A 25,741-nucleotide genomic window follows, 5' to 3' on the forward strand; every position below is an offset into this window, starting at 1 on the left:
CTGTCACCCTTCCATTGTCTTTAAAATGAGCCCCATTAATTCAGAGAATTTAAGCATCTATTATTATAGTTCTTAGAAACAGCGCAAGTGCCATGAAGTGCTATAAAAGAACACAATGTATTATCATTTTGCAAGTCTACATCTCTCTCAAACTTATAATTAACAGTCACAACCAGATTTACCCATTTCCCCTTCCTCACCCTGCCACCACGTGCTGCCCCCTGCTGTGCCTGTAGCTCTTTCCTATGTGTCATGTAGCTCCTCTCCACCCGGGTAAGCTCTGCAAAAGGAACCCCCCCTTCAAGCTCCCTGTTTTTACTGACACCCTTCCAGGTGAGGACATTATGAGGCCATACATAGCTCCTCCTCAAAGGGGTAGTTCACTCAAAAATGTTATGGTTTAAAAAGATGGGCCATAATGAAAAAAAAATAATAATAAAAAAATTAAAAATAAATATAAATATATATATATATATATAAATTAAAAATAATTTGTAAAAAGGTTCCTAAGTAAAATGTGTGAGAAATGAGCCTCAAAATCTGGAATTTCTTTAGCACTAGGGGGCATCCATTTTGTGAAATGAAGCAGCTTCCTCTGTTCATGTTAAGCTCTGCTCATACAGCACTAATCACAAAACTGCCGCTTACTTGGGGCTTTTGCTTACTGCTGCCAGAGAGCAGAGAATGCTGGCAGGCTGCAGCTGGAGGACATGCTTCTGGTGAGTGCTGCCTTTACATTACTATGCCATTTTACCCCGCCCGCCGCAATACCATATTCATGAATATAGAATTACAGCTGGTGGCGTAGTAGCCTTATTTCAGATAATTTCTTTTAAATTTTCCCGGGCTCACCCAGAAACTTAAAAGGCAAGAACCGGTAATTATAAATACTAGTATTCATGAATACCGGTACTTTTGCTTTCAGTTTCCCGGGCTTGGCCGGAACTTAAAGCAAATATACCGGCAATTATAAACACTATGCTGCCCGCCGCAATCGGCGGGTGGGGGAGTCTTTATAAATTGTGGTACTTTTGCTTTTAGGTTCCTCTGCTCGCCCGGAGACTTAAAGTAATAGTACCAACATTTATAAATACTACGCCACCCGCCGAAATCGGCTGGTGGCAGAGTCTTCATGAATGCTGGTGCTTTCATTTTAAGTTTCCTGTGCTCGCGAAACTCAAAATGAAAGTCACAGCAATTATGAAGATAATGGCCGTGTCTTTCATGTTGTTTTCAGAGCTCCCCTGGACGAGGAGAGCAGAGGAAACATTAAAGGAAAGTCAAGGCAATTATGAATATTGTGGCGGCCTCCTCTGTTCATGTTAATCTCTGCTCTTCGGCAGCAGCAAGCAAAAGCTCCCAGTAGGGGCTTTTGATTGGTTAGTGTCGTGAGAGCAGAGTTTAACATGAGCATAGAAGGCTGCTTCATTTCACAAAATGGATGCCCAAAATGTGAATCTCATTTCCCACAAATATTACATAGGAACAATAAAAAAAATATTTTTGATATATATTTTTCATTATGGCCCACCTTTTTAAACCGTAACATTTTTGAGTGAGCTACCCCTTTGAGCAATCGTTTTTATTGGCCAAAAGGCAGAGACAAAACAGTTGAATTTAGGGAATAAAACCTCTTTCTGAAGAAAAGTGACTATTGTTTCTAATATAACATTTTACATGAAGGCTTACAGAGGTTTTTTGCCCAGAATGGATGATATTGCTTCCAATTAATTCTGAAGGCTGATTTTTTCTGGTGAATCTTTAGTTATTACTTATGCTGCTTATCATATTTGGCTTGAGTTTTTAAAAAGGTATAAGAAATTATTTAACTTGTTTGTTTGTATCTCTTTTTGTACAACTGTTTTTTTATTGCATTGAGATGTATTTTATATGATGTATGTAACTGTATTGATGAAATTGTATTGATGAATTGATTTGTATAATTTTGTGTAGTTAATTCCAATGTGTCTAAGGTTTGTATTAAACAAAGTACACAATGAAAAAACAAAACAAAATACTATTTTTACTTTTTGTTGCATAGTCCAATTTTTCAAGGCTCTCTCTGTGGATTCAGGGGATGCCATTAATGAAGTATGTGCAATGTTTACCACTGGCCTTTCCTGAGCACTTACCTGCTTCTCCTTCGCAGGCTCCTCTTGGGCACAGACCTGGAGGAACAGGGGGACCCCACTGAGCCCGGGATACAGGAGGGCAGCCGCTGGTCTCACCGAAGGCTTTGAGCCAGTGGTACCAAGATGTTTTATGTTGCGCTGCCCCCCAGCCCCGGCTTATAAATTGTGTTGCGGAGACCCCCAAATGCTTGAAAAACTTTTATTTCTATGAAAAGAAGTCACTGTACTCAGTTTTTAATGATCTATGTTCCCCACTAGACATCCCCAAGGCCTCCTTAGGGATGCCACCACAAAGTTGAAGAATACTTCTTTACGCTCAAGGGGCGTGACTTATGAGCCCCTGCTTCTTGCCTTACTCTGTGTTTTTGGCTATCAGGCGCGTGCCAGTGGCTCTTTTCACCCTTTGCGAGTGGGGATGTTGCCCAGCAACCAAGAGATCAGACACTCAGCCTTCCTTCTATCTCCAAGGCCTTTTAATAGAGTTCCACAGCCCCCAAGGTGAATACCACCCTGAAGCCACTGGTCCCAGTAAGGGATGCTCATCCATTCCTCTGTATTTCTGAATTGTTTTGTCACATTGGGGAGGTTGCAGTCAGAAGGCAGCTCACTTCCGGGGCTCTGATGAGAAAGGCTCTGCACAGAAAGGGCCTGTCACATTTCTAAACAGCAATTAACGTGGCAGCAGCAAAAGTACACTGGCAGAGGACACAGGCCTGCCCAGGTGATCTCACTAGACCATGAGGCCAAATGCTTCACTGCTGGGCTCAGCTTTTAGGTGGCCCACACCTCCAAATATTTGCAACTCTTTGTGACACTAAATACCCTCAGAATCGGGATGAAAGATGCATGTAATCGCCCCAGGGAAAGGGGGTGGCTTTTCAGATTCCTTGCTCAGGGGAAGAGGAGGGGTTTGACAGCCAAATCTGTTAACGGATCCCACTTGATCAGATTTCCAAACTGTGATCCAGCTAGCTCACGATTCTGAGGCTGGCTCTGCCTCCTGCTTGTATGCAAACTTTACCCCCGTGTACTTGAATGATGCAGCGAGGAAACACTGCTGGAAAGACTCAATGTGATGATAAAACGTCCTTTCATCAAGGGATGTATTTTTCTGGGTTTTTTACCGTAAATTTTTTAACAAAAAAAAAAAAATCTAATTTTTTGGGGGGGAGTTAGAAAATTATATATATGGGATGTGGGTGTTTGGGAATAGATAAAAACATAAAGGGAATAGGAGGTTGGGGGGGGGGACCCACCCCAAAAACAAAAATAAAACTTCAATGGGTTTTTTCGTTACAAGATTTGTGGTAAAAAAAAACCTGTGAAATGACATGGAACCAATGTGATTGGGTATGCAGCCATGTAACCTCAGAGTGGGCTTTTTGTGCAGGAGCTCTCGTGGTTTATCAAACGCATTCGTTTATGAAATATGTTGATATTTTGGAAATGCAGCTTATTTCAAGTTACCAAATAGTTATTCACAGTATTTTCACATCCTTGAATTTGAATAGTTATGTGGAGGATATCACAGGCGCATTTTTCGTGATTTTTTTATTGATGTTTCACGAAAAAGAAAGAAATCAGAACGCAGACATGACATAATCAATCAATAATCGCCTCAAGACAAATCCCACTCCAAAAACACATTATCAAATGTTATTTTTTTTAAAATGTAGTGTTTACCGTTATAAATAACTTTTCACACTAATCACATAAACGACTTAAAACAATACAATGTCAATACACTAAAAATAACAATACAAATATGTCACTAATTTACCAGCATTACATATCATACACTTTGCCTTCATATCCTCAGTCAACATATCTACTTAATCAGCCTCTCACAATAATTCATGAAATTGGCAAATTTGGGGGGGGGTGTTTTATTAGAACCACGCCCACACTAAAAAGAAATGAAACAAACAATGCAATTATGTGCACCTTGCTTCATTACCAGAATGCCATATTACTGAGTCATAACACCCTTAACACCACTGCCCTGCTATCCTCAATATCATTTCAATATAATTTCCTCCAACATCATCCACACAACTTTAACCCATCACTCTTTATTTCCCCTTGTACTTCTGCTCTTCTTCCTCTTTCCTCTTTCTCATCTCTCAGATCTGAAAGAGGTTGCTTCCTCCATTTCCACATCTCTCTCTTCCTCTCCTGACTTGCTTTACCCTTTATCTCCCTTCCAACCAACCAGCAAACCTTCCCAACCTTGGTTTCCCCTTCATCTTTTTTCTATGCGCCGTTTTCTCCATCTCCTTGAAAGACGTTGGCTCAAGACCAACCCGATGTCTGTTCACTAATCTTATCTTTCCTACCATGCTTTCTATGACGACTGTCTATTCCCTGGTAAACATCTCTTACACAGTCTGCCCACCATAGGTATCTTTTCAAATTCTCACTCGGCTTCTGTGTCCTCCTACACTCGACTATTCTATTAATTCTACTTTATCTGCCCCTGACTTTGCCCAATTCTTCTCCTCTAAAGTTACTTCTCTTTGTAATGATATCGAAGTTTCCATCTCATCTGAGGTTGCGGCTCCCTCGTGCTCTGCTTTCCTCACTTCTATTGCTAGCGTTCAACCTATCTCTCTTACTGATGTTTCTCTTCTATTTTTTTTTTTTTAATTTTATTGGTTTGTAATTAAACCTTTAATATACATAAATGTTACAAAACAGACAAACAACATTAATCCATTTCCCTTTCCCTCATTGTTCTACAGAAGTATAATTTCCCACTGTCCCAGGAGAGATGTAACACATCCTCAGCCGTTATTTATGGCTACGTTAGGGGTCAGCAATCGATCTTCAGTTATTGCTAAAAGATGTGTTACAGGCAAGACTAGTTTCATATCCCTTCCATTAAACATTTGTTGCCACCAATCTTCAGCGTCCATTGACGGATGGGAGTCACTCCAAGGGCCCAAGAGACGAGTTCTTTCCGTTCTTAGCCCAACGCAGAAGAGCATCAAATGTTTCAAAGTTTCAGGTGCTTGAAGACAACAGCGACAGGTTGGGTCTAAATTTGCATATGTTGACCAGGCCCGTAGCCGCTCTTTTGTTTTAAACCCATATAGCCTGAACCACATAAACATTCTTCGGGCGTGTGGGTCTGGAAACAGCTCAATGTATTTTTGTGGGTTGTTATATGCCCGAGCTTCAGTAGGAACCTCACACATTATTTTAGAGGACGTTCTTTTTGAACATGTTAATTCCCAATCCTCTCGCCATATTTTTATTTTTGCTGCATTCGGGTTTCCTTGGAGAGTATCTATCTTAATGTCATATTCAGACATAAGAGCTTCACAGCGTTTCATCCATAATGCCAGGATCCCAGGTCCGGAGGAGGTTGCACCATGGAGTACGCTAAATTGCGGAATCTGTTCACTAGTTCTCGTTTTTCGATAAAGTGATAACAGATTCCAACAAACTCTCGCATGAATTGAGATCAATGATAGTTTGTATCTTATCGAGGACGTAGCCGTTCCTTTTGGCAACTTAAGGACTTTGGTCCAAAAGATGTTCTCAAGAGTAGACCATATCTCCCAAGTACAACCCAACGCGTTTTCTGCCCCATATGTAAGTATAGGTATCACCTTTTGCTCATAAAAACGTAAAACTGCTTTCAGAGATATAATATAAGTTCAAGATAGTTATTTGTTCTTTATTACTCGAATGTTTGGCCAATTTGACAATCGTGGACTCTTGGATGAAAGGTGAGTGATTAATCGATTTTTCATTGCTATATCTGGATGATCGTCTTACTAAAGTTATAAAACCAGCCATAGGCCGGCCTTTCACTGCTTTTATAGCTGGATTTATAGCTATCTCAAAATCTGATGCGACAGGGCTACTGCTTAACCATGTCTCTTGCAAGCATACTATGTCCAAACCTCCCAACCACTCAGTATTCATCAAATGTGTGAAGCCCCGTGAATTCCAAGAGCCTAGTACACAGTGCTTCACTGCCTCAGCATCCTGGCGTTATCGTTCACAGCTATTATTTAGCGTGCCGGCCAACCATTGCCATTCAAATATTTCACCTTGAATGCAGGTATTTGTAGGTGAATTGGGCTCTGCGACACCTTGTCGCATTTTACCTTGTATTGTTATAGTGAGTTTCTCGCTTTCACTTTCAGGTACAGATTTTTTATCTTCATCCGACAAGACCTGTTTTTTTTCCGTGTTTTATGGTCTTGTTTTGAGCCATGTTTTCGCCAGAATTTTTATCTTCGTCCATCAAGACCCCTTTTTTTCATAATTTGAGGCCTTGTTTTGATCACTGTGTTCGCCAGGCATATTATGTCTTGTCGTAGTTGGCCCAATCAGTCTTGTATTGGCTAAATCAGTTGATAATACTGCCGGATTTAATAGGATAGAGGAACTTGAGGCTTGGGGCTCTGTCGCCATCTTGGGCTCACGATAGGCTCCAGAATCCCCATCGTCTAATTTATAGACATCAAAACCCAATGAAAAAAGTGATACATTTGCCTCCAAAATGGAGGTAGCTATTAAGGACGAAGTGATGTGTAAAATCACTTTATCGTTCTTTTGCTCATGTGGAAATTCCACATTCTTTAGATCCTCAGTGGTAACTGCACGTAAACTCGGTACATGATGAAGTAGCTTAATAATGTTACGCCTGTTTAAAATCAACCCATCAGATGAGTATAATCTCTCAACCATCAATCTGACCTGAGGCGCTAGACCATTGGCCGTAAGGGCTTTGTTCCTTACACCCGTGTTTGTTAGTGGTGTGTTTAGCCCGATCGAGCCTGTGCCTGTCATTTTGCGTTACAAGCTGCATTTCTTGCAATTTAACATGTCTACATGATTGTTTTCCGTATAGTTCAATCTCAGTCTGGTCTTCGGGCCCCCTCCTTCCAGGATTAGTAATACAGGAACCAAACTCATTATCCATTTTTTCCTGCGTGGTCCGGAGGGTCTGGTTGTTTAAATTTCCGTTTATCGGCGTTAATGCTGTTTTCACTTCATGGTTACTAGCCAACATTTCAAACAGCTGCACTGGCTTTATCATGACGTCCGGCATGTACTTTAAGCAGGTTCCGTGTAGCTTGTTACGTTTTTCTTGTAGAGTCAAAAATATTGGACTTTTTACCTTTTTAGTCATATGCGCTGATTGTATTGCCGTTTCGTTGGTATAAAGGGCACTGTCGGGACACTGAACTATTGCAACCTGACTTGCTGCAGTAGGCTGTACCTTCCGTTTTACTTTTTGTAAAACGACAAATCTGCCGTCTATGCAGTCTTTCTCCAGGAATAAGGCTTTAGGACTCTCTTTGTTGTTGCTTTGGACTTTATCGACAAGAACAGTTGGCTCTTCAAGATGTTCATATTCTGGCTCATTATAAGTTGACATATTTAGCAATTCTGATGATATTTCAGACACCTCTATGATTTCATCGCTTGAGCCTTCTTTCGTTGCGCTTTCGTTCGTGGGTAGAATGAGGGATTTTTTTGATTCAGTCGAAACAGACTCAATCTTTCCATTGGCAAGTACGTGTACCACTTTAATATTCCTTAAAAATTTTCTTGAACCGTGCATTTTTTTTTCTTTTTTGCTGCTTGATTTTTTGTTTTTTTGCACTGCTGAATTATCTGATTTTGTACAGGTTCCATACTAAGTGGTTTCGCAACTTGTTTTTCAAATAATGTAAATAACTTTGGCGCTGTATTTGAGATCGCTATTTCCTCACCTAAGCCAACTTTGTTCCGTTCAATATTACTATTAGACGTAGATTCGTCTCGAGTAATTTCAAGTGCCGGATTTGCTGAGCTTCGTGCTTGCACAAACGCAGTGTGAAAAGACACATCAACAATTTCCTCAATCGGCAGTATAACCGGGCCCAAATTTCCTTATAGAGCCTCTTGCTGCACTATTCTCTGGTTTATCTATAATTGAAATCGGATCTGACTGCAGATTCAGTTTTACACTGTCAGACTTTACACGATTATCCTGAGTCACCATGTTTGCAGTCTGTAGAACGACTTAGGTACACATTTGTTGGGAGCCTTGATGTTAACTTTTAGTAGGGTTTGTTCAGAATGTATTTCAGGATTGGGTACTTTGTTTATAGGATTCGGAGTCTCTATTGCTTTCGTGTTACAGGTTAGGGCAGGATGTACACTGGCCACAGATTTCTCACTCAACTCTCCGTTTTGAAGGCCACGTGTGTCTTTTTTGAACAAGGCAAGAGCTTCTTTAGCGACCTCCGCAAACAATTTTTTGTCAATTGTATCATTCTTTTTTTGCTCTTGTAACAGCTTATGCCATTCGTTGCACTTTCCAAAACCCTCATGCATTGAGCGGTTAGTGTTGGCACAAATTTGTTCCAATTCTACAAATTTCGAATTTAGCAAAGCCACTACTGTAGTTAAATCTCTTGTAGCATCATATAAATGTTCATACAACTTTGTAAATGGGGCCAAGGAGATAGCTAGTGAGGACAAAATCAATGATTGTAAATCTGAAGAGGGCATAGCATTACTTGTTTCGGGACCCTGTGTCAATCTTTTTGTACACTTGGGTAAAAAGTCGAAACTACATCTTTTTCTCCTAATTTTAGGGAATGGTCGTTCCATAAACGACGAGTTTGTTGTCTCGTCTCCATCAGAGTCATCAGTATTAGAAACCACGGATCCATTAGCGTTACTTGTACTTTGATTTCTGCGATAGGCACAATGTTTGCCACTCTGCAGTCTTTTCTGCGATGATAATGGTAAGCTTGAAGTGTCGTGAGCATATGCAGACAATGTTTCATTTTTTTCGACATTTTTGCACGTTTGAAGGGAACATCCACCAGGGTCATCTCACATGGATCAAGTAACATGTTATTAGACGTTTCAAAAGAGCTTTTGAGCTTCCTTCATCAATAGGAGGTGTGGCCGCACTCGCAGAATTTTTGTTGCCCTTTGTCAGGCTAAATAGAGTTTTCAAAACATTGTTTGCGATTTCCAATGAATCGCGTCGCATATTGGGTTTTGATGTTAGTTTTGGAGATGTTAACAAATCAGATACCATCTCTTTATTTAAGCCGGCGACCATGTCTGCACACCACTCTTCACCAGTATTGGTATTATCATTGGGCTTAGAGGTTCTCAGCAAGTCTAGTGGTGAACCAACGGATGTCATCGGGGCAGCCGGGGGCCGTGGGACCAATCGACAGTTGACTCCAGGAGAACTCGTCTCCAACGGAAGCTCGACGCAGGAGTCTCCATCGATTTTGCTGCACTCGGCAGCTCTGGTCTCAGTCCTCAAACCGTCTCGGTTGACGTTCCCAACTACGCACCTAGGTGGCTCACACGGCGTCGACAAAGATCCGTCATCAGCGTCTGCCGGCACATCCCCGACGCACAGAGTCTCTCCGGGCTCCGCGACTTCCACGGCCTCCCACGGCAACCCTCCGAGCTCCACAGGGCAGTCCACACTCACCGCCACCACCTCAGCACCGACACACTCCAGAGGTAAGAATACCGGTGATTGTGAAGTTTCGGATGGGGACTTTATTGGATTTTGTGATGGATTTAAAGTTCCGCACATACTCGATGCCACGTCCCCGTATGCTGTCTTATAAATATTATTATAAAGACTGAGCGTAACTTCATCAGGATCAAACTCAAATTGTGTGATCTTATTTTGTGTGCATCTATCCTTGCTTTTTGTCGGGGAGTCATGCGAGACAGCGAGATTATCATTTAAAGCCGTAGGCACTGTAACAAACACATCATTGGCCATATTAACAAAATCTGACTGTTGCAATGGTGACAGTGTGGTCGAAGAATTGTGTGTATTTGGGATGAAAAGGGGAGCAGTCAGTTCACTTGTGACCTCACATGTAGAGGTACACGAGTGATAATTACTTTCTTTTCTTGCGTGGGTATGCTGTGACTCGAGAGTTTTAGTGCTGTCTGCGTGACCCTGGCGTCTCTTTTGTGCCCGTGTTTTCAACATTAAGTGGCAGGGCGTACCTTTTACTTGCGTTTGTTGTGTTTTCTCCGCCACACTCATGATGGGAACCGTCGTCGGGGGCACTCCGTCACCCGCCACTCGCCAAACAGCCCAACAGCTCTCCTTGTCAGCCCTTCGCTCCTCAGGGCTTATCGCCGCAAGGGCGGCAGAGGCGGCCTCTTAACCCCTGACCCAGCTGACCACCTGACCAGGCAGCTATGGGGTAAAAGGGGTAGGCACACGCACCTCCCGTCAGGTCCGATGGTCCTCCGATGTTTTTCCGCAGCAAATGCCGAACAGCAGCACAGAATAGGCACTCGCCACTGCCCAACAGCTCTCCTTGTCAGCCCTTCGCTCCTCAGGGCTTAGAGCCGCAAGGGCGGCGGAGGCGGCCTCTTAACCCCTGACCCAGCTGACCACCTGACCAGGCAGCTATGGGGTTAAAGGGGTAGGCACACGCACCTCCCGTCAGGTCCGATGGTCCTCCGATGTTTTTCTGCAGCAAATGCCGAACAGCAGCACAGAATAGGCACTCGCCACAGCCCAACAGCTCTCCTTGTCAGCCCTTCGCTCCTCAGGGCTTAGCGCCGCAAGGGCGGCGGAGGTGGTCTCTTAACCCCTGACCCAGCTGACCACCTGACCAGGCAGCTATGGGGTTAAAGGGGTAGGCACACACACCTCCCGTCAGGTCCGATGGTCCTCCGATGTTTTTCCGCAGCAAATGCCAAACAGCAGCACAGAATAGGCACTCGCCACAGCCCAACAGCTCTCCTTGTCAGCCCTTCGCTCCTCAGGGTTTAGCCTCTTCTATTTTCGAAATCTCACCCTACTGCGTCTCCTACTAACCCGATCCCTTCCACACTTATTCTTAAGGTATACCCTTCACTAGTCTCTTACCTATGAACGTATGGTCCTTTGGGTAGCATATCATGCAGTGGATGGGAGCAGAAACTCTTACACCAAATAGCAGAATCAGCTCAGGAAGATGGCAAGTTCGTCTGTTCACTTATATAGTAAAGATTCATCATGCGTGACATCCTACTACGTGGCAAATAAGAAAAATATACGGGGTTGTGATACACTGAAAGGGGAACATCTAAGTATACTTTCTATATGCGGTTAGGTTGTAATTGGACATGTACTATCAGGTGGACAACTCATGCCCACCCCTAGTGCAAGTCATCTTCAACAAATATTAGGTACACACTGGGCCTCATTACACGGTAGGCGGTAAACCATGGTGCTATTAGCGCCATGGTTCATGCCGGTAAAATACCAGCACCGCCTTGGTGGAAAGGGGAATTACCGCCCTATTCCAAGGTTGTTGGGGCGATAATTCCCCCTTCCACCATTGCCCTTCCCCATTCCCATTTTTGCCCCATAGGGCTCTATGGGAATGGGGAAGGCGCTAATTACGGTACCGCAAATTGCGGTACCGTAATTAGCTCCACTGGTCCCTTTGCGGGTTGGTTTTAAACGCCTGCAAAAAGCAGGCGTTAAATTCCCCAACCCGCAAAGGGACCTCGTAGTAAGGCGGGAAGGATTTACTGGTACCGGTAAAATACTGGTACCGGTAAACCCTTACCGCCTACCGTGTAATGGGGCCCACTGTATTATTGGCTCTCACACTGTAAGGCTCTTTGTTATATGGCACTCTATAATTGGTTGGCACGCTGACCAGTCTGGAACATTTGGCTCACTAGCAGCACATAAGCTCATACCCCAGGTAGTCAGGAGGTGGACTTGACTGTATCTCCCCACCTTCTTTCATCACCCATCCCTTCTGCCATGAAGATTGTCTTTGAACTCGGCCTTGCAAAGTATTCTTGACACTGAGAATATAGGGGAGTGTGAGCACATGCTATTGTAGTTCTAGAACTGCATGCTCAACTCTATTTTCATCCTTGGCTCACGTGATAGGAGACCAAAATTTGGCTCATCTCGCAGCATTTAATTGTCTTAAATGAATAAAACTTGGCACTCGTGGTGTTCTTTCTTTGCATCTTAACAAGGGATGATTCAGCATTCACCGCCTTCAAGAATAGATAACCAGTCTTGATTGCTTCAGCCTTGACACCAGGCCAGAAAGCCCTTCCAGCGTCTTCCACAATCCCAGCGAATTCTTTGCTGTTACATAGTCCTCGGCCCTTCTCTCCATATGTTTGAACTTACTAAAGTTATGACACCGATGTCGAGCATCTATATAATGGTGGCTCCGCCAGCTGTCTGTTTACTATGTATAGCCAACTTCTATGATCACTTAGTCTACTTACGCTACTGCATCTGTACAGTTATTGAATGACTTGCATTTTCTGCAGTGTTCTTCACACGTGCAATCTTCTTTTCACATATGAAAGTTTACTCCATTCTTTACTTCGTCATCGGTTTCTATAAGATACATACTTTCTCTTCTTCAGCCTGTATTCTCCATGCGTCACATTAGTTTCTTGTGATTTCATCAGCTCCTTTTCTTGTTCTTTCATATTTCTTCAGGGAATTACTTCACGAGATTGTCATCTCTTCGGGAATACATCTGATAGGATTTTCTTAGTGGGTACCTTCTTTTGAATGTTCGCAGCGGAATGGTCACAACCGCTGGTGTCAAGCATGGCACAATTTCAGGCTTCCAGCACATAGGTGGGATGTGGGTGGGACTTTCTTCAGGGGAATTTGGCTGCTCTTCTAAACTCCGCCCTGTGGTTGATTCATCGACCACAACTTCACCAGTTTCAACATTCTGGTATCTCCTCTTGAAGAAGTGCTTCTTCGGGGTCCAGATCCTTATTACTCCCTTCAGGGAACTCGTTGATTTTACATGTTCATCTACACTCCAGGTCATGTAACTGCATTGTCCATTCGGATTACAATAGACCCATCATCCCACATACTTCTTGTGATTCTTTGGATACAGGAACTTAGTTCTTTCAGGTGCTATTATGCTGGCCTCTATGTACTTTGTGACATCTTCATCAGACAGCACTTTGTGTTCAAACCCTGATTCGACATCAATCATGATCTTCATTCGTATTGCCTTCTTTGCTGGCTTCTTTCACTTTGTAATTATTATCCTAATCACACACAATCCTAACATCACCATTACTAATACTGCCCCGAGAAAGTTGAAAATGTTTGCCGTCCATTGTGGAACCCATGAGAAGATAGATACAATCCAACTGCCATCTGTAATGCCTTCTGTGTCATCTTCCATTTTGTTGTGCTGGTTCCTCAGCAGCGTTATGGCCTCTGTCAAGGTCCCATTCGCATCCTTGTGAGAAGGTGTGAACGTGCAGCATGATGGCCCAATTTTGGCACAAACTGGGATGGAGACCATGGAAACACCGGTTCCGTCTATGACAGAGCTGGTGTTTCCATGTCTGTCTGCAGGCGGGTGGTGATAATCCTGCCACGTCAGACCTGGCGGGAGTGAAACCTCTCGCCTGCAGGACTCTGAATCAGCCAATCGGGAAACAACGGTGGAGACGGATTTATCGCCACCGTTCTTTCCGGACCGTCAGGATCGTAATGAGGCCCATTATCCTTTCTTGGTTTTGTGTGGGTGTTCTTTTTATGAAAGGCAAATGCCATTCCTCCTGTGCAATTTGAGTGCAATTTAAGTGGGTATGCAAAGGCAATCTAATGAAATGTGCCTATTTCACCTTGATATGATAATTTCTGGCGATGTCACTTCCCATTACGTTTGTTGATGAGCTTTTTTATTTTTAGGACTTGACCCCTGCTTTCCTGCTCCAATCTCTAGTCCTGTTTAGTTACTTCCTTTCTCTTTCCTTTCTTCCTGCCTTCCTAGCTCAACCTCTGCCTCTAATCGTGGTGTTCTGTTTAATTCCGCTCTTTCATGTTCATCTCCTATCTCTAGTTTTGCCTTTTCTTGTTGTTTCATTTCTACAATATTTGCAACGCTTGTTTGTTCTCTTCCTTTATGCAGTTCAGCTTCTTCCTTCTTTTCTTTGTTCTTGGCTTGGCTATTGTGCAGCCCTATCTGTTACGTCTCCTTTGTAATGATATGATATGATAAGGCATTTATATCGCGCCTATACACAAGTGTTTCAAGGCACGACGAGGCAAGGGAGGGGGAATAGAGGGAGGACAGAGACAACGATCTTACTAGGCCAGGTGGCATTGAGATCGCGCAAGTGCAGGGGAAGGGGGAAAGGGAAAGTGCAGGGGAAAGAGGGAGGAGGCATTGCAATACATAGGATCAACAGTAAAGAATACATAAAATAAATAAAAACAATAGGAAAAAGTGCGGCTAGCTAGTGGCAAGTGCAGTGGCAAGTGCAGTGGCAAGTGCGAGTGTTGCTCTTTATTTAACGCCTCCTTAAGGCTTCCCTTTCATCTTTCTCATGTACTTCCATTTCTTACTATTTTGTTGCTCCTCTTTGACTCTCGGCTTTTAATTTCGCATTCTCCTGATTCTCTATAAATGTGTTCATGTTCTTGCTCTTTCTCCCCATTTCACTCTTCATTGGTTCCTTGTTATGCACCCTGCTCCCCCCGTCCTCTTCGTCTCAAGCCCAATTCACGGTCCCTAAACCTCCCTGTGCACAATCGCGTTTTCGTTCATTTGTACTCTTGCAGGGCTCAAGTCAAGGGTACATGCGGGTGGACGGTGTCCCCCCCACTTTTTTCAGAGCGTACCTTGATTTGCTAATTTATGATGTCACCACATTCACATGTTTACGAGTCCCCTCCATTTTTTTAGGACTTCTTGCCCCCTGCTGCATTCTTGGATCCTACACATTGGATCTCTCTTCCCATGGACATCCGTGCCTCCACTTCTAACGCAATCTTTCGTTCTTGTCTTAAATCTTACTTTCTGTCTCCTCTATCCTAATCACTGTCCTGTTTTTAGGACCATTATTCATCTTATTGAAACTGTGCATACAATGTTTTGACAAAAGCATTTTATAAGGTCCAATAAATAGAAATAAAAAAAAGACTCATAGACTCCTCACCTTCAACACAGATGTTGAAGCCCTTTCTTCCACCCTAAGCTCACTGTCCCCCCATACACTGACTGAACCCCAAGCCTGTCGCCCACCGCTGCCTGACCCCCGACCGGATCACCTGAAATATACCAACGCATACACTGTACACTGGGACTTGGAAATTCTGTACTCTGATGCACATAATGGATATTTATATGGAAACAACATGTATTGAAAAAAGTTAAGAACATACTCTTCACACTGAGACTCAGACATTTTAAACTGAAAACTATACTTTTAAGGTACTTGTAATGTATTATATTAGTATCTATTATAATATGATGATGTTGATGCATAGACATATACTGAGATTCAGACAAACGAATTGCATTGTATAGCATTTGTATTTCAATCGATAGTGTTTGCATCTCACTATGCAATATATACCTCTTAGTTGATGATGCACTATGCAGTTGACCTATTTAAGAATCTGGAATTAAATCCGCTGCGGCTCCTCATTCTGAGGCCTTCGCGCTCTGCCCCGTGCGGGGGCGTTTGGCCGGGGTCAGCATCTCTTTGCCACAGGCCCGAGATGTTGGATCCAAACATTAATAAGACGTGTTTGATCCCAAGCTCTGGGAGTAGCAAATATTCTGTCTGTCCCAAAGGCTTTGGAGTCCAGAGTTCGTAGCTGGAAACCTCGAACAGCCCGTGCTTCTTGCGTGGCTTGGGGGAACATTCCAGAAACCCGCTATATAAAGCAGAGCTTAACACAAAGGCTGTTTTACTCTTTTGAAGGGAGACCTGCCCCGATCCCATGCTCCCTTCCGGTGCAGCCCCTGCAGACCCACTGATGAACCGGTCTTTCCTTGGGCGCGGCGTGCATGCAGCTGACCTATAACACCATGAGATTGATATAAACAGGCACAATATGCTTGTTTGCCCACACAGTAATAAAAACAGCCTACATAAGGGCACTTTCTGCTGGATTTCTAGTGAATATATAGATATAGTTCAGTGTGCTTGTACCGTGTTAGCAAAGGGTAACATACAAAACATTCATCCAAACAAGACAACAAGATGCTCTCTTAGGCTAACAAGCGATTTATTTGCAAGCTGTCGGAACCATCATCAGGCCTAGGAAGAAGTACATACTGGAAATATGCAGAACAGCGTAATGTAATATAATATAACAGTATTTATAAAGCGCAACAAAGGCCTGAAGGCATCAACGCGCTAAGGGGGAAGCATCATACGTTTAAAACGGAAAGGTTTTTAGCTGCTTACGAAAGATAGAGAGAACGTGGTTGCTCCTGATATGAAAAGGAAGGGAATTCCACAAAGATGAGGCCAGTACAGAGAAAAATATGCCTCCTGCATGAGCAACGCGAAAGTGGGGGACAGACAACAGAAACTGGTTGAACGAGCAGAGTGGTCTCTTAGGCTGATAAAGAGAGAGCTACGCTTGCAAGAACTCGGCCCCAGCAGAATGAACAGCACGGTGAACCATGCATAAGACTTTGAATTTCACCCGGGTTCTTGCGGGCACCCAATGGAGCCGCTGAAGAAGGTCGTTAAAGTGGAACAGTCTGGGGGCGTTAAGAGCAAGCCTGGCTGTCGCGTTTTGGAAAATCTGGAGGCACTGAAGTAGCGCCTCTGGCTCGCCAAGATAAATGCCGTTGCAGTAATCAATTGCACCCATAACCGTGGAAGTTACAGTTTAAATAACAGCCTCATTAGAAAGAAACAGTAACACCTTCTTCAAAACTTTCAATTTAGCAAAGCCAGTCTGACAAACCGAAGAGATTTGCACTTCTCTGGAACCCGAAGTCATATCTTTAATACCAAGGCTCTTCACAACAGTAGAAGGTTTCGGGCAGGAACCAAAGCAGGCAGGCCAATAATCAGGGGTACAACCATTGGGAGCCTGGCCAGTCACCAAGACCTTGTTCTTCTCCCATTTTTACTTAAGCCAGTTTTCGGTCATCCACTGACCCACAGCTAAGAGGCACTCTCTCAGGAGTTCCGGGGGACTTTCCTTAGGGGCATTAAGATGGAAGAAACTCTGGGTGTCGTCGGCATATATAAAAAGGTGCACACCAAAGCCAAACCATATATAAATTAAAAAGCAGTGGCGAGAGCGCTAAACCTTTGCGCGACTCTGCAATCCAACACCATAGGAGGAGAGGTGAAGGGAGGAAAAGGCATCACCTGGGTGCGATCAGATTAAAAGGAGGAGAACTACTTCAAAGTAACCCCTGAGACACTAGCCTCAGAAAGGCACTGTAAAAGTCTTAGGTGATCGAGAATGTCATAGGCCGCAGAGAGATCGAGTAAAACAAGAATACTCGTCTCTCCACGGTCCTGTGAGAGAGCAATGGCATCATGAAGTCCAACCATTGCCGATTCCCTGCCCATCTCAGGCCAGAAACCAGCCTGCAAGGGATGTAGAATGTTGCTGGCCTCTAAATAGGCCAAAAGTTGAGGAGTATAATAGATTCCATCAGTTTAGTCACGGCAGTACGAAGCGAAATTGGGCAGTAGTTTTCAGCCACTGCAGGGTCAAGATGGGGCATCTGGAGAAACGGGGAAACCACAGCATGCTTAAGAGGGGGAGCAATGAAACCAGCGGCACACAAGTATTCAAGTGCTTCATTAAGCAAATGCATCAGATTCATAGTGGGATCCTGCAGGATGTGCAGAGATCGGATCAGCTGGAGAAGCAGATCTAAGATTCGATAAAGCATTAGTCACCAAAGTTTCAGTGACTGTCACAAAATTAAATGTGCTAGAACAGCATTCCACTGGGTAATTGAGGGTTTTGCCAGTGCCCATGGAGACAGATGTCTCCAAGCAGATCTTCTCCCGTATAGTGTGAATTTTCCAGAGAAAAAAGGAAGCAATATGATCGCAGTGTGCTTGAGTGCGGGTAGTCATAGAGGGGTCCTGAGCAGGAGGAGACAGTTCTTCAGCTATCTAGAAGAGCTCTTTAGAAGAGCAGGGAGCATTCAGCACATGGTCAGCATAATGCTGAGCCTTGGCTGTTTTTATAGAACATTAATAGTGATTCCGAGCTTGTATATAGGCCGCCTCAGTAAGGCAATCAGGAAGCAAATGCCATTTCCACTCCAAGCGGCAGCACTTTTGTTTCAGTAGCCTCGACTCCGAAGAGTACCAGGGGGCTGATGGCACAGTGCGGGCGGAAAGCACCTGAAGAGGTGCCAATGAATAAGCCGTGTGTCTAAAGGCGGTGACCAAGGCGTTGCAGATGTTCATGCCACTATTTCTGTTCTGTTGAGTTGTTCGAAATGACATTGATAGGGACCTTGGAACACCGGGGGACGGGGGGCTAACTTTGGAAAAGATACAAGGAAAGGCAAACAGGACCAAAAGATTATGGGACCACAACACTAGCGAAGGGTTAGAGGTCAAGCTGATTACCCCCTTCATGCGTAGGACTGTGATTACAACGAGGAAAGCCATAGTCTGCAAGCGAGGCAACAAGGTTCTGCTCGTGAGGATCATACGCCGGCTGAAGATGGCGATTCAAATCTCCCAGCACCACTATGTTAGCGTAGATAAGAGCAAGGTCGACTACGGCGTGCACAAAGTCAGCCACAAATTGGTTAGTGATATTGCCTGGGGGGCGGAACACAGCAAGGAAGTAGCATATTCCGAAGAAACCTTTAGCTCACATGGAAGATTATGAACAAATTGTACTCATCCCTCGAATGTCTCAACTGTATGTGTCCGTTTCTGATGTGTGCTTCCGTCACAAAGAAAGAACCCTACACTACAGTGGTACCTCCACATATTCCATTCTAAAAGATATACATGGGTCTCTAGAAATCCCATGCAAGCAGGCAAGAGAAAGAACCACTGCTGGGCTGCTCATGGAGACGTGAACTAATGTGGTAGTGTCAGTCAGGGCGGTTGTATACTAATTGACCTCGGGAGAATTGACCTTGGGAGAATTGATCTAATTTAGAAGGTCAATTAGGACATATATGCGGGGGGAACCCCCCGGCAACCCCTCACCCAATCCAAAAAAACCTGCAACCCTCCACCCAATCCCCTTAGATTATTTATGAACCAAAACCAACCTAATACATATATAAAATAACTAAAATAATATAAAGGTCAATTGTGCAGAAGGTCAATTAGGACCACTATAATTAGGTCAATGGTGCAAAAGGTCAATTGTAAAAGGTCAATTTGGGTAATACCGTCAGGGCATGTGCAAATCTACTGAAAACCGGTATGTTTTAGGCAGAGTCAATTGCCAGTCCATCTCCACGTAGCCTGTTGCCCACCTTGACCCCCTTCTTTTAAGCTTGGGATAGGGAAAACAGCCAGTCACTAGTTGGACAAGTGTATTTAGAAAACTATTCAGACTGCTGGTCACATTTTCAGAACTGCCCCTAAAGAAACTGTACAGATGGAAATAAAGCAAGCCATTTATTGAGCTCTTCCTTTAACACGATTGGTGGTGGCCCAGTCATCCACGTGTTGGGCGTGTGCTTCTGGAAGGCCAAGGCCAATAGGGAGTGAGCAGCATCGGTCATGTTTTGGGCCAGTGACTTGTTAAGCCTGGAGGGAAAAGCATAATGCAGTATTTAGAGGGTGCTTCTTCCTCTACAGTTCCATGAAAAGGTTCAACCTAAACAACTATCTGATGGAGCAGAAGCACTCACCATCCTGTGGGAGGCTTTGGTAGGAGCGCTGGCAGGGCCTGGGTAGGAGGGAGTCCAGCAACAGAGCATTGCCTCAGAGAAGCAGATGTGGCCCGGTGTCAGTACAGAGGCACAGAACATTGTATAGGACGTAACAGGTCAGTGTGGACCTCTGGTTCTCTATGGGTTCAAAGAATGGGAATTTGTTATCTGGAATAGTAACTCTGCAATGTCTGTTCAAACCATCTTCCAGGGTATTGAAAATCTGCACGCATTTGTACTCGTGTGTTTTCTGTGCATTTTCTGTCCAACAATGTTCTTTTACCACTGCAATCGTATATGCGTCAAGGGTGCAATTTGGAAAGAAAAAGTTCTCACTCATAGGAAGGGGAGTCCTTACTTTTTTGTCTATCATTTTGCCTTTGGTGGTTCATCCACTTTGGTCATTTCTGGTCAGTTTCCCCAACATACTAGTGCCCCCCAGTTATTTCAGACACCTACTCAGACACACAGCATTGCTGGGTGCACATGTAAAACCTCCTGTAAATGTGTAATCCTGCCCCGTGTAGGGTGTCTTGATTGTATTTGAACTGTGATTTTTGACCAGGTTAGGCACCTTCTGATTTTGCATGGCATGATTCCATGTTGTGTGCGATGTGCGTGTAACTTGCTTCTCGCCTTTTTGGTTATTGGTTGTTTGTCTGAGATCAGTGTGCAGCATTTCAGGGAGTCGTGCATCTTGTTACACATTGGATCACCATTCTTGATTAATTTTGGAGAGAGATTCTAAATCCGAATTGTATGCTACAACCCCTGGTGCTCAATTTCATGGCTCTTTCATGCTGTATTCCAGGAGGTTGGGTCAGGGGATGCTTGTAGCCGTATCGATGACTCCCAAGAATTATGCAGTTGTATCCATGGTTTAGAAAGTCTGATCTAAAAGGGTTTTTTTTGGTACCGGTCTCTTGTGTCTATCTATCTATCTATCTATCTATCTATCTATCTATCTATCTATCTATCTATCTATCTATCTATCTATCTATCTATCTATCTATCTATCTATCTATCTATCTTATCTATCTATTAACTTTCTATATAACGCTCTACACTCATGGGCCTCTAAGTGCTCACTGGACAGAAAACATAAAAAATACAAGCCAGAGGGAGTGTGTACAGAGAGTCTGACATATTTGGTTATAACTTATTGTCTGGCTGAGTATTGTGTAATGCTTTGTGTGCTATGGTTGAAGCTGTCACTCTTCCAATAGCTGGGCCTGGTCTGTTGGATGCTATACATTGCAGTCTGTAGCAGGACGTATTGGTTATGGTGTTGTCAAGGAAATGCAGTGAGAGTATCGGAATGTCAGGTTGATGGCTGCTTTAACTTTATTGAATCTTCTGTGGAAGCTTATAAGGTTCTGTTTCCCAGTGGTCAATATAAGGAAGAAATCATCAATATTGCATTATTTATAACATTTAATTTAGCATTATTTATACACATTGTAATGACTATAAATGTGTATATGTTAATGTTATTTGTAGAAGTAAATGTTATTAAGATTTCTATACATTTCTTTTGTGTATGTTTTATTTTTTATAAGGTCATGTTTATTGTTTTTTTTAATTATATGTGTTAACTATGATGGCATGTAACATGTTAATTAAGATATGTATTTTTTTAATTTAAATAGTTAGTAGTTTTGTTTATATTATTGTATATGTGAAGTGTAAGACTTGAATGCTTATGTAAAGCTATTGTAGATTTATTTTTGAAAGCATTCTTTGTATTCTTTTATTGCAGTGTTTGGGAGGAATTTGTTATGTGTATTGTGGCGTGTCGGAAGAAGGAGTTGGACATGCTGAGGACATGATTCAATACTTTTATTACATTTATAAGAAAGACCTAACTTTCCCTATCACTAGAGGGAAAGCCCTACCTATATAAGGAAACTAAAGTTGCTTGTCTGTTGTCAGGAAGACGCAAGTATAAAACGTCCTCTGTCCAAACAAACTCTATCTGACCCTACCACTATCTTTAACTAACTTAATAGGTCAAGGGCATGTCTTACCTTCACCTGGTCTTTTATTGATCTTTCAAGAATAGGCTTTTCATTTATAATATTTCTCTTTGGTAGAGATATTTCTCAACATAGTATCTTTGGAAAGTCTTTGAGATCAATTATTGTAGTTCTTCAAGAATAGTCTTGGTTTTCCTATTTTCTCTTCTATATTTATAACAACCTCCCATCAGTTACGCTGTCACACTCTTGTCATCACTTGTACACTCTTTCCTCTCATTACAGTCATGATTTCCTGAGGTGGGTTTATCTTGTCTATTTCTGGCTTTACTTCATCATAACTTCTCTGTTTTACAATGTCTCTTCTTTTATCTTGTTCATTCAAGGTTTTTATCTCCTGTTTCTCATTACATATGCTTATGTTAGACTGGCTCCAGTCTTCAATTCTGAGGCGAACGGGTTTCTACCCTTCTTCCCAGGGAACATTTCTACAGTCTTTGCTTCTTTCCCACCAAGGTTGCTTAAACCCTTCTGTTAGAGGTTTGTCACTTCTTCTCTTTACTGGTTTCTCTCTTCATATCTCATCCTTAGGACTGGGGCAAGATCCTCACTTCATCTAGTAACCCTCTTTTATGTTTGGGTTATTTGTTACTGGATTACAATGCCGCTCACCATGTCTTAATGTTAGTCTCTCGCTTTAGGACTGGGATGAGTTTCTTGTCATGTATAATGATAAGCCAGCAGCCTCCTGCTTCACCCAGTTTCCCTGGTACGTCTCTCTCTGTTGTGGACAGTGGCAGAGCTCTGCTCTTGCTCGGGTGTACTTTCTCATTCCGCTCGCTTGTTGGGTTCCGATTCCTGGTTCCTCACTGGGTTACTTCTCTGCACTTGCACTGGCAATCAGAAGCTTTCCATGCATCCCGTACTGGTGGTCTCAGTGTCGTTCTAAGGGAATCTTGCCTACCACACTGTGTTTGTGGTCAAAAACTGGATAGCTCATTCCTCTCTCCTACTTCACTATGTCTTTCTAGAATCTGCACACGCCGAGACTCTGTAATCTTATAATGGCGTTCTATGTCTCATTGAAAATTTCAGCCTACACCACTTGCCTTTTCTCCACCTCCACAAGGTGTAATGATGTAAGGGGGCTTCACCTGCACATCAGGTTGTCCTTCTTCTTTTCTACTTGTCCCAGTTAAATATGTGTCTCTTTTTAAAGAGACATCTTCCTTTTCTCTCACAAATTGATTTATTTTTGCATCCCCTTCAGCCAATAGTATCAATGCCACATTATTTGTTGCAACAGGTAGTCTCATGTATGTAGATTTGGTAGGTGGCCCAGGGTGTACCTTATAAGACCAGGAGTCCTTGTCCTCAAAAGGTATGTCTCTCACGGTTAGGTCCCACTTGCCTCGACCCATCCCTAGGTAGGGCATTGTGGAGCAGTTTCAACTCCCTATCTCACAGAAGAGGGCTCACCCCTTGGGGAGAAGGGGCGAATACCTGTGATTCATCACAGTGTGGATGTTGGAACTCCCACGCTATGCGGACAGTTCGTATTGAAAGTGTACATTCATTCTATCACCTTAAAACTCCCTTTAAAGTCAGCTGAGACTTGCCTTTAATGTGAATACTTAGGAGATGTTAATAGTGTGATGTACGTCTTGTAAAACTAATATGCTCTGTGGACAGTACATAGTTAACTTGTACATTTATTCCATATGCTCTGTGTACAGATCGTATTAAAACAGCAAATTTATGCTACTCAGGTGGCATGTGTAGGTACAATTAAACTGTTAATATACCAGAATTGGCTGCTACGTCAATTTTCCTAAATGTTCTTCAATGCGCCAATTCAAGATCAAATCTAGGTGCCTGTAGAATATTAGGGAAATCAAAGTGGTCAATTTTGAGATATTTGGGCCGAAAAACTATTAGTTGTTTCCTATGGAAAACCCCCTGTAAAAGCTGTTCAAAACGCAAAGTGAACATTTTGTAAACTTTGAAGCCGGAAATATACAAATCGGAAATTTTACATGCAGAGACGGCTGCATCAAATATTACTCTTGAATATATTTGGAATGTTGTATGCAAGTGGGCCAAAGTCCTTAAGAAGAGTCATAAACACCATAGAGACCTTAGGGGCGAGGTAAAGAGGCCACCCAGAAGCCATTTTTGGAAATGTACTAGTGTCTCAGTGCCACATGAGCAATGCATTGTGGGCATGCAAATGAGCTCGAATGCATACTTTTAGAATCAGAAGAGGTCCATTGTCTTATAGAGCAGTGTTGCACGTAGCTTTATCAACCCAAGGCATTCAGCTCTCAATGATGCATACGGATTTCACCCTCACTACAGACCATCAGTCTGACATTCTCCTTCTTAAGGATTTGTCAACTTGATTTACATCCAAGAGGTTCATTATGCATGCCCTCTATTGGCTGATTATAGCCTACCATTACAAGTTACCCCATTTACCCCATTTTAGCAAAGTATAGCAAAATTGATTACTTCTTCCTCTGGTGCTTTCTACTTGCATCCTCTCTTACTATATCTACATGTGAAGGACTGCATCTCCAGTTACTTCAAATATTCCATCAGGGCTAATCATTGATTTGCAAACTCTGCATGTTCCAGAAAGCAACACTGTATAGTTTATTGGTACAATCGTATACGAGCTAATGCGAGACTAATCAGCATTGTGTCTCGTTTCCAAGGTAGAGTATGTTGTGGTTGGTGAATTGTGATATGTTTAGCAAACTCCATCAATGTTATGATGGGTTCCTAAAAGCATCAACAAACCTTCTCCTTGAACTGTTAAAGTAGAATAAGACATCTCAGCTTTGTCACTGATGCCACCTCACCACATTGGCCATGGCTTTCTAAAATGGACACTGACCGCGGCCGAAGACGATTTAAAAATTACAGTGGGCATGGTCGAGGGCCGTGCCCACTGGCCATGGCCAAACCTATGTGGTCATAGGATGCGCAAGAGGGGGCGCAAAGTTAAGGTGGCTTTAGCTGAATTTCAGTGGTTCTGTTGAATTAATTCTCACCTTAATGTCCCGGCAAATAAAGTTTTTACTTGAATATATATATATATATATATGGCAAAAACGAGGAAAGGGGCGCACTCCAAAGCCACTGGTGTTCTCCTCCGACCGGTTTCTGTGCCAATACAAGTCATCAGGGAGGCTGTCTTAACTTGCAGCTCACAGCAAGTGCAAGTGATGATAATCTGCTGCAAGGGCTTCTGGTAGATGTAGTCATCAGGTTAGCAAGGAAAAAGCTCACGCCCAATCTCAAAATGGAGAAAGGGGGGGCGTAGCCTACAGTGAGGCACTCCAAAGCCGGGCATGTATCACCCCGGTGCAGCACCCTGTCAGGTCTTGAATATTCCACCCTTCAAGATCCAGGAAAAATGGCAAAAACGAGGAAAGGGGCGCACTCCAGTTCCCTGCACAACCTTCCAAGCCACTGGTGTTCTCCTCCGACCGGTTTCTGTGCCAATACACGTCATCAGGGAGGCTGTCTTAACTTTCAGCTCACAGCAAGTGCAAGTGATGATAATCTGCTGCAAGGGCTTCTGGTAGATGTAGTCATCAGGTTAGCTGCAAGTCCACCCAGCCTCCCTGATGACGTGTATTGGCACAGAAACCGGTCAGAGGAGTACACCAGTGGCCTGGAAGGTCATGCAGAGAATTGGAGTGCGCTCCTTTCCTTGTTTTTTCATATATATATATATATGAGAATTCCTTGGACATGTTAGTACTTTTGAGCCCCCGACCCCCAACAAGTATTTCACATGGTTCCTGGGATCCATTAACAGGCTGGAATCGTCCATGATGACCCCTCCTCAAATCCATCCTTGTGGAACCCCAATGTCTGCTCCCACATGGATGGAAGACATTCAGCACCTGCCATAAAGGCTCGCTCTCAGGTCCTTCTTGCTTCTCTGAATGACAGTGTGGTTTTACACTGGCAG

The 25,741-nt window shown here is 43.2% G+C and overlaps 1 protein-coding gene across 1 annotated transcript in view; it reads left to right on the forward strand.

Annotated features, from left to right (window-relative positions):
* LOC138516908 (dedicator of cytokinesis protein 2-like) overlaps positions 1-25,741 on the forward strand; it is a 2,920,848-nt gene that overhangs the window by 132,666 nt on the left and 2,762,441 nt on the right. The window lies entirely within an intron of this gene.

This window comes from Ambystoma mexicanum, chromosome 6q (genome assembly GCF_040938575.1).
Source record: "Ambystoma mexicanum isolate Mex_15411 chromosome 6q, UKY_AmexF1_1, whole genome shotgun sequence".
Classification (NCBI taxonomy): domain Eukaryota; kingdom Metazoa; phylum Chordata; class Amphibia; order Caudata; family Ambystomatidae; genus Ambystoma; species Ambystoma mexicanum.